The following is an 11,008-nucleotide window of genomic DNA, read 5'->3' as shown; positions in this document are numbered from 1 at the left end:
AACCAACAAAACCAAACAAATCACACTTGTCAGGTGTCTCAGTTTCTTCCCACAGAAGAATGGGAGAATGGGTAATCTCAATTTTTTTTGGCATGAGAGAGACATGGTAATAATGGGTTCTGAGAGAAAATGAGAAAAAAATGGACAAATTTAACAACACTGAGCACTGAAATTATAGACTCAAGTAGTTCTGAAGAGTTATCAGAGAAAGCATTTTCAGATTAGACTCTAGAATCAAAAAGACTCTTTTAAAAGTTCTGTTTTATTTCCCTACACAGAGGTTTCTATAATTAGCTAGCTACAATTAGGACTATTAAGTTGGTCAGTGTCAGCACAATATTTTTACAGCAGAGTTTAAAAAGCCAGGTATACACAAGAACTGTTATAACTTAACAAACTGGATTTATTACTTAAGAAAAGGAAAATATTTGTGGTTTTATTTCTAACTGCATTTACCACAGAAATTAAATCAGGAATTTAATACTCTCCCCTCACATCTCCCTTGCTGGCTAACAAAAACTTTGTTTACACTTCCCTGTACCTGTGTGAAAGGAAAAATGCAATCTACTCATGCATACTAACAGGTTATAAATTAGTATAACCATTGAGGGAAAAAACCTTCTGTGGGCAGATCCCACAGAATTGTAGACAGCACAATGAAAGTAGAGTGGACAACACAAGGTGTAAGTTATGAGATAGAAACTAATAACTAAAATATTAAATTATATTGTACAGAAATGAAATTATGTATCATCAAATATTTGTTTCAATCTCATTCATCTTTTCTCAGAACAATAGCATAGAAGTTAGACAACAATGAAAAATTATGTATTTGAAATAATAAACAGGAAAGACAAACAATATCAAGACTTCTGTTTACACTTTTGCATAATACATAAGTAAAGGGAAATGCTTTTTAATTTGATGCACAGTTAGGCTGTGAAAGTCAATGACCCACAGCTTTGTTAACCCTGTAAGGAGTCAGAACACAACAGACATGTACATAGGAAGGGAAATATTTAATGCATCTATAATAATTATTTATTAAAATCTGAAATGCCTTTTTATTAAGACAATCTCTATTTCTGTGAATTCAGGAGGCAATATCTGGTATATGCAGTTTATCATGAAACATTTCCTACTACAGCTTTACTTTTTTCACTGCAATCCTGGACAGGATCCTGGCTAAGGCTGGCAACCACAGTAGCAAGGTCTATCATATACATTTGGCAGCAGGAAATTAAAGAATTTTTTATTGACAAAAAAAAATAATAATTTCAATTTGACAGAAATATAATATGGCTTTAGGTGCTTCTTTTAGAGCTGGAAAACAAGGAGCAACATCTGAGTACTAGCAGGAAAATGAAATAATATGAACACTTATGTGTCTGTTTGCTGTAAAATAATTTCATTTTGGAAATCAGAAATAAAAGCTATTTCTCATTTATTTACTTTATTACCTTGTAAGTTGTTTTCCCTTATTATTGCAGTGCTACCTAAGGTCAGCTAAATGAGGATTCTAGTCACTCTCCTCAAACTGCTTTCATTCTGAAGGTAAAATACAACAAATAAGTGAGACAAACTTTTAGATTGTGACAAAACCTGTAAAAAGAAGAGCCAGCAGCATGCATATTAAAGGCTTCTCTTTAAACTCACCCTTTACCCAACCTCAGCTACCTTTCTGCTTGTCTCAGTCAAGCAGACCAAACACACTTTTGAAAGAGCAGGTTCACCCAGTTATACCTGGGTGGGAAGAAGGTGGGCAGGGGGTCATAAGTGGAAAGAAGTCAGAAAGAGAAGTAGACATTTATGATTTTTAGAAAGAAGTAGTTAAACAGAGGTGTGGTGAGATTCCTAACTCCTTTCCTTAGGAGATGATTAAGAACAGCAATAAAATAACCAAAACTAGAAAAAAAAGTTGAAGGTTGTGTTTCCTGAATTCTAGATGCTAAGCTGAGAGTAGAAACACTGAAGGCTAGAAGAAAGGGAGTAAGAGAAATAATTAAATTTTATTCTTCAGAGACTAGGCTAGGGAAGAAAATAAGAAGAGAATTTTTAAATTGATACCATGCTGAAAAATGCAGATAGAACCACTGGTATGGCTGACACACCTCATTTTAAGCATGTATCAATTTAAAAAAATAGTAAAAACAATCCCAAACACTAAAATGGCAAATAAGATATCTGTCTTGAGATATGTCACAGGGATTCTGAACAGTGAGCAAATGAGGAGGCAGCTTTTTGAAGCAATGGGACCATTCCAGCACCTTCTTGTCTAACTATAAATATGTTTATTCTACTGCAAATGCCTGGGGAAAAGTTCCCTCTCAAAACAGAGGTTAGAGCACCAAGTGCCTACACCCAGTCAAGCACATTGTCTACATCCAATATAGACAATTTGAGTTAGTAGCTAGTCTCAAATAGTCTGCTTGGATAGACAGGAACAGTAAACAGATTCCATTGCACAAGGGCAGCATTTTAAAAAGGAAACAGAGAAAGAATAACCTACCTCTATCCAGACATAGCTGACCCCCAGCAAGAACCCTGTTAACATGAGAATAAAAGATGATCTATAGAACAGTGAAGAAGAAATATCCTCCATATAACAGAGCTCATGAGAAGGGGGTGCTAAAATTTTCTGTGCAGGTATAGCAGTTGAACACACATAGACACCAAGTTTGGTGTCTATTTGGGATACCCCCCACAACGTATTCATGAGATATTAAATTAAAACTGGTGTGGACCAGTACTGCCCCAACAAGGGAGCAACAACTTGGTGATATTTTCCTGCCTGATCCATGATTTTCAGGTACTGAGTTTCTATTTTAAAAAATATTATTTGTTTTCTTCTAGGAGGTTGGCATTTTTTTTAATCATTCAGCATAACCCAAGCCAGGATCCACACCCATCAGAGGCTTGCAAAACCCAGAATGCTTCAGATATCATTTATCTAAAAAGAGCCCTCAGATCTTACTTCCTACAATTTATATATATATATGCTAAAAGAATGAAGGCAGAGAAAGGTAAACAGTAGCCCAACGAATCAAATGGGACATTCCTTAAGTTTCTGCTGCAACTTAGTAACAGTTGAAGCATGTGATCCATCTGTCTGATCAATCAAAAATCTCTTTTTGCCTTTTAATCATCTCTGGATCAATTAGATGTACTACTCCCACATACTATGCTTATGATTAAATTTATTTTCAAACAGCAGTTTCAATGCCATTAACTGAACGCTACATTACCAAATGCCTTTCCTTATTCTTAATCCACTGTTCTCATTATACTTCTGTCATTGCTGTTTTGATCATTAACTGTATCACTAGAAGTGGCTTAATAATTACTCATTGCTTCTAGAAGCCTTAGTATAAAATTCTTCTTGATTAGTCAGGTTTTCTGGAAAAAAAAATTATGCCATTATCTGTTAAAAATTTTAACACTATTTCAAGAATAGTTGCAGTTTTTAAGTCTCCTAAAAGTATTGCAACAAGTACAGCAGTGAGAGTAACCATTCAATAGGGCAATTCTGTTGTTCATAACACAATCATTACAAGAATCCATCTGTAATAAAAAGCAGTCCTTCCCAGAAGTTGTCCCAAATAACAGTGTAATGAATCACATGCTACTACTGTTTTGCAAAAAATCTCCCCAAACCAAGATCTGTATTTATCATCTTATAACAAAGATGATCAAATTAACACCATTCCTCAAGACCTGCTGGTAATAGATTAGACAGGTTCCTAGGTTGTGAACCTTTTACTCCATTACTCTAAATTTCAGAGACATCTAGACAAAAAGAATTTGTATAGGAATTAAAGCTATGTGCCTCTGCGTGAAAAAGGCCACTCAAGGAAGACAAGGCAGAAGACATCTTTTGGCAGTATTCAAATAAGCTATGTCAGCAAAAACTACAATCAAGAAAATTTTCCTTAATCCAAAAAGATTGATTATTGCTTTTTCTCAAGTAAAAATGAAAAATCTGAAATAGTGTGGATATTAGAACGAAGCATTCACACTAGAAACCATCTAGGAACTATTACTTCAGAGGATCCTGCCCTTCGAGCATACCATGTCAATCGTAAATGCCCTGCTCTTACCATTCACAGCACCACAGATCCTGAGAACAGATGAAAGCAAAATATCTTGGTACCAATTCAGGAAAGTGCTTCTGACATATCTAAAGAGGCATGCAAGAAGTGGAGTTTCAGTTACTCACTGTGGGAATATACATTCTCAATACCTACTTGTATGCACTGTGGTCCCTGAACTGTCTGGGGCTCTGGCCAGTTCATTGCCAGTTGATAGCCACAACATAACATGATGTGACTCTCTGCTGTTGACTGTGATACTCTTCTCCACACAGTGACTCACAGCTTTGTAACTTCAAAGGTGTAACATTAGAACATGTTGCAAAATGATCAGTGGTGTCATGGGCAGGTAAAACAAGACTATTTTGCTAGTGCATACAAATAAAGAGGCCAGAATAACAAGTAGATGTTAAACAGAAGTTGTATTTATGTACCAAAAGTAGAAGCACTGCAAGCAGGAGAAAAAAAAAAAAAATTATTCTAAATTATTTGAAAGCCAAGACAGCCTTAACATTGCTTCCAAATGTCATGAAAAATCCAATTCCTTTTTTTTTTTCCAGGCTAACGCTGCTCAAGATAAAATATGCTTTAAAAGTCACATTAATTCCTCAAAAAAAGTAGTTTCTTTCAACAAACACTTCTGTATACAGATTTATTTGTAAATACTCATGCTATGCTGTTTAGGTAATGTGGATGAGACTTAGATGAGGTTTGTCCTGTTCAATGCTTCTGTGAAAACCTGTTTTCCAATCATGTATTCTTTATATATAACATCAAATATACATATAAAAAATAAAAATCCTGACTTAAACTGATCAAAAAGAGTCCTGAAAAGAGTCAAGGCTTATGGAAAAATACAACTTTCCCATACTGGCCACCTAAACTTATACCTAATATGTAATTTCAAGTGTTACTTTCAGCATTAGCTAATTTTTGCTACAAAGAAATTATTAGCTAGCCCAAGAACATAACAAGTTCAATAATGTATTTTCTTTCATAATATGTCTTCCCCATCAGGTACACTGATGGTTTTAATACTTCGCTTTTCAATAGAACACATACTTAAGAACATGTGAGAGACTAAAATGTATGCAACCATAATATTCCTATCATCACAATCTATTGAACATTTTCAAAATATTTTTTCAGTATTGTATTCCTTTTCAGGCTTGTTCCTGTAAAAGATTCAGTGTGTAAAGGCCTTCTCAGTTCAGTAAAACACAGCTTAGTAAAACATTCAAATTCCATTTTTAATGTATTGATCTCATTTTATTTTAGCCAAAGCAAAGCCTAAAGAGGACTGTTGCATTTTTAATGGTATTTTGTTAGTTACTGGTGTAACAGAGGGCTCAAGGAAAAAGTGATGACTTGTTAAAAAATGGAGAAAGTCTCAAAAGGTCTTCCAAACAGCCAGCACTACTGAGCCTCACAGTTTTCCTTGTCCACTGGCCTCCTCCTGACGAAGGGAACTTTCTCTGCCCTCACTTTGGTAGAAATCATACATTTACCTACCCCCGTGATGAGTGCAAAGAGCAACTTACTTTCCTTCCCTACCCTGTCTTTTTTCTCTTTTGAATAAATCTCGGTGAAAAATTAACTGATATTGTATCATTAACACAGCTTGCTTTCTTTCTTGCTGTGATACTTTTAGCTCCTGGTAAAACTAATCAAGATCAATTGTAGAGGCAGCAAAATCTCCCATGCAAAGGAGGAAGTGGAATAGTACGCCTTGTTCTTCACAGCTGAAATGGAACAAGGATGGTTAACAGTAGGAATAAACAGGAAAAGGCTAGGTAAAAGCAAGGTGAAAGAGCAGTGCATCTCTGCATAAGTCTTCTGATTTATTTTTACTATTTGTATACACAGTGTTTGAAAAATACAAACTCTAGTAAGAACTAGAATATAAACACTTCTAAAACATGTGTAGTAAATATGTGAACATTGCAAAGAAAAAATTCAAAAAGAAAGCACACTGAATTCCTTTTTATTTTTTTCTCCACATCATTATGATACAGCCTTTAATTGTGTTGTCACTTCATCTAAACCTGTCCATCCTATTCCAGGTAACATAAACCAAGTAAGTCTAACAAAGAGAAAATTAAACCAACCAAACAAAAAAAAGATGCTGGCTTGAACCATTGATTTCCCGAGAACTCTCCGAAATACAGAATCAGAAGTTAGATATCCTGACACCCAGATGAAATTTCCATGTACCATGGAAAATCTTATTTAAAGCATGCTGTCTTATGTCTATTCTTCTAGATCCTGACAAGAATCCCATCAGTGTCACTCCTGCAAGTTAATTCTATTATATCATGAATTATTTAAGTAGATATACTAGCAAATTATGAAGCATGTTGGTGGGAATATTTGCCTGTTACAAAATCCTGTCTGCTTGAAATGACCAGTCAGAACTTGTTGCCAAAGGAGCACGTGGAGATTTTGCAGAAAAGTTAGCTGTTGCATCCCGGAGTTTGGGTTTAGATTAGGGTTTTTAATTTATGTTAAAATAAGTTCTGTAATCCCACGTTTCCCCCGTGTTGTTCCCCCCCCCCCCCCGCGGTTTCTGGCCCCATGTTGCCTGCTGCCCGACCTTACCCCTGTGCCACTCCTGTAAGCACCCTGCCGTCCGGCCCCGGGAAACCCCGTGCTGGCCACCCCAAGCCATACGATCCCGCTCAGCCCGCAGCTCGGTGCCCGCCCCTGCGGGGTTCTCTGGTTGGTCGCTGTTGCTGGCGTCACCGCCACGGCAGCCGCCCCTATTGGCCGGCAGGCCGTGGATCCTCTCGCCCCGCCCCTCCATAAAGCCCTATCCTGCCGGCAGTCAGGCACCATTTTCTCCCATGCGAGTGCCGGGAGCAGTCACGTCCTTCCATCGAACTGCGCCGCGTGACCAATAAACCGTTCCTGCCAAGCACGGAGTAAATGGACAAATTCCTCACCTCTTTGCCGGGTCCCTAGCACACGGTAACAGAGGCTGGCCAGCCCACGTGCCCAAGACACGGAGCCATGTCCGGGAACCCGCGGCAGCAAACCCCGGCAGCACGTGGAAGCTACGCCACAGCCGGGCTCCCAAGAGCCGTGTGCAGCCGGGGAGAGCAAAAACCCACACCGCAGTTAGCCAAAGGGTTGATTGGAGGTTTGTTACAATTGGCTGATGTGGACAAGGAAACATCACAGCTCTTTAGTGCAAGCCATATGGTCATTTTTTCCCCCATATACATCTGGATTTCAGATATATTCCGTGATGAGTTTGGATGATCTGTTTAAAGAAATGATATTTCAAGTATGGTATTTTCAAGAAATGGTATTTCAAGGAAGGGTACAGAAAGTAACTATATGAGACAAAGGCAAATTTGTTTATTGCAGAGCCTCATGGGCAATTGGGCTTCCAAAATTTTAGTGCAAGTTAAGCTTTGTAGGAAAGCATTATGAGAAAGAAATCTATATCAAAGAGCTGTTGGCAGCTTATACAGCTGCATTAACAAAGAAGGAGCTGTCTTCAATAACCTGGACCTATAAATTCTTGTATATAGGATGATTAGGACTCATGGAATTTTCCCGTATCAAAGTAGGTAGGGACTGCTGAGTATTTTACTGCACCAATTAGACAGAAGGTATCTTTTTTCATACACTAGTGCCTTTCATGCACTGAAACTAATGAGGTTTTTGTAACAAGAGAACTGTTATAGCTATGGCAACAGCAACTTGAATGAAAGAGTTATGTCAGTGGTTAAAGACTTAGGAAGGAAAAGCTGCAGATACATATACAGGATCCTATGTACAAACATGAGCACACAAGAGGCTGGACTATGGCCATTTAAATATTAGGGATTTATTAGAGGGAAGGAACCTTTTACTATAAGCTCAATAATCATTGCTTTAGAAGCACGGAATAGTTACAGTTGGAAAAGATTACTGAGTCCAACCATTAACATAGAACTGCTGTGTTCACCACTAAACCATATTCTCAAACACCACATCCACATGCCTTTTGAACACTTTCAAGATGGTGTTTCTACCACTTCCCTGGACAGCCTGTTCCAAAGATTGCTCATCTTTTCAGTGAAGAAATTTTACCTAATATCTAATCTAAAGCTTCCCTGGTGCAACTTGAGGCCATTTCCTCTCATCCTATCACTTACCTGGGAGAAGAGACTGAACCCCACCTCACTACAATCTCTTGTCAAACAGTTGTAGAACGCAATAAGGTCTCCCATGAGCCTCCTTTTTTCCAAGCTAAGCAACCACAGTTCCCTAAGCCACTTCTTATAAGAAGAAGTGGTTTCTGGTCTGGCTTCTGCCCCAGACCCTTTACTAGCTTTGTTACCCTTCTCTGGATATGCTCCAGCACCCCAATGTCTTTCTTGTAGTGAGGGGCCAAAACTCAACACAGGATTTGAGGCTTCACCAGTGCCAAGTACAGAGGGACAATCATTGCCCTAGTCCTGCTGGCCACATTATTTCTGATCCAAGCCAGGATGCCACTGGCCTTCTTGGCCATGTGGGCACACTGCTTGGTCATACTCAGTCTGCTGTCAACCAAAGACTATCAGGGCATCCCTAGTGCATACCTGCTCCCACATGCCCAATAAGAAAGAGTTATGGTTTCCTGTTACTTGGACCAGCTGTGACAGAATAGCTCAAATTATCATAAAAATCTCTTCCACAGGTAGACACTTCTACACATAAGTTTGGAAAGTAGAATAAGAATGCAAGTATAACACAGCTAGAAAACAGTACAATGTCTTTGAATGGTTTTCCCACACAGTATGTTCTCATGATTCAGCTGTTGGCATTTGTAACAATTTTAGTTTATACCACTGGGGATGTGGACAGTATCACAATTACTCTTGAAGAGAAGACTTTAAAGCAGATGTAAAGGATATGATGACTTTGCTGGAAAAGATGGATGAGATTAAAGGAATTAGTAGCAAAGTCCAGTTAGCACATCCTATGAATTCAGTGAGGGGCTGAACAGTTCCTCTCAGAAGAGAAACTGAGATTTTAGGAGCCCTGAATTACTAGCATTGCTTTGGAGAGCCAGAATAATAGATCATAATATAAAATACCATCCTGACTTAATAAACTCAAACAAAATGAGTCTAAAAGATAGTATATGGGTGGGAGTTCTCACAATGCCCAGAGACTAGTGGTGGGCAGCCCCAGCAGCTGTAAGAGATAACCAAAGACTTAATATCCTATAGCAAGGCCATTCAGTATGAAGACGGGACAAATAGATTGTATGCTTTGCTAACAAAAGAAAAGAAAGAGAAAAAAACAATACGAATCACTAAACATGATAAAGCAAAACCAGCTTTTGATTCAAAACCAGTCCCTTTTCCAAGAAGCCATATTCCTTTTGAATTGGTCAAAGCAAAATGAGAATGTGGCAACCAATAAAAATACTACATATATGAATATACTGAAATATGTGGATAAGCATCCATCTTGATAAAAGTAGTAAGACAAAGTGAGATATCAGAATAAAAGGTAAATGGTGTAGAAAGCTCGAAGCAGCACTTGATCATTATAAATTGCCTTTAGAAAATTCAAACATTTGAGTTTCTAAGAGACAGGCAATACTATTACAAGTGGTTGCCTGAGTACCAGCAGAAAGTCAACAGGCTGAAACAAGAAGGTACTCACCATGATAACGAAGTGGGAGTACTGCCAGTTAAGATTAAGGGGACGAAACAGCATAGAACAGAGTAGAGATAGTGAAGGAATGAGGAATTTTTAATAGAGAGGTTGCATCTAGTAATATCAGGAATTGTTCTGACATGGACCTGCTACACAGACCAAAGCTTCTAGGTTATATGAAAATTAGCTGAAAATCTGCTTGAGTGACACTAAAATAAAAGACAGTATATTCAACATCATAATTCTTGTGCTAGGTTTTTTAACACATTACTGTTGTAATAAGAAATATTTTCACAAGAAGATTCAGATTTACATCATGTCCATGAATTTCCCACTAAATATGGGAAATTTTGACAATGCTTCTTCCAGAAAACAAATTTTCCAAACAGAAAATCAGTTGTTATACAACTTATACTCACGTGTTTGGCTGCAGATTGAAAGTTTTATGTCAGGTACCATCCAGATAGATTTGGTAAAGTGGACAGGAGGAACACTGAATTATACACTGAATTATAAGCAAAACACATAAAATGAAGTGCTTTCCATCTTTTTAAGTCCATTAGAATGATGACTGAAATAATTATGAACAACTAAATTTGCTGCAGTGCAGAATCTAAACAAAATTTCAGGATGGCAAAACTAAAACTGATTTAGCACTAAGGGTGATTTCAGATCACTGAAAGAATATAGACCACTTAAGTGCTTTTTAGAGAATAAGTATCCATCTTTATACTTGAAATACCTTAAATATAAGAAATGCTACAGATATTTACAAGCCAGCTGAAAAATCATCCAGGACAAATAAACTAGTTTGTTTCCCATTTGTTTCATGAATGTGACCTGTTAAATTACAATCACTTGTGCTACTTTATTGGACTTTTTTCAAATTATGCAAATTCCTGGATGTACTGCTCTTAGCCATGGAACTGGTACAGCTGTTAATTCACCATCTCCCAGCTGAACATTACTAGTAATTTGTCAATTCTGTAGACCCAGAGTTACCAAGCCTTTATGAAAATGAGGATCTCCTACAATTTTCACAGATTGAGCCATACTATAATCACCTCCTGCATGTAAAATGAGTACTGCACAGCAACAAGAAAAGATGTTGGGAAATGTTCCTACTGGAGTATGTAAAAACACACTGATATCTGGCAAATTCGGATGACTGCCAGGACTTACCATACTATCAACCAAAATAAGTCTGCCTAGCTGAAAAATTAAGACAGACTTCAAGGTCACAAATAAGCTGGAGTAAGAGGAATGTGAAAAAATGA

Source organism: Vidua chalybeata, chromosome 5 (assembly GCF_026979565.1).
Source record: "Vidua chalybeata isolate OUT-0048 chromosome 5, bVidCha1 merged haplotype, whole genome shotgun sequence".
Classification (NCBI taxonomy): Eukaryota; Metazoa; Chordata; class Aves; order Passeriformes; family Viduidae; genus Vidua; species Vidua chalybeata.
The sequence above is the reverse complement of the archived record's forward strand: the minus strand, read 5'-3'. Positions refer to the sequence as shown.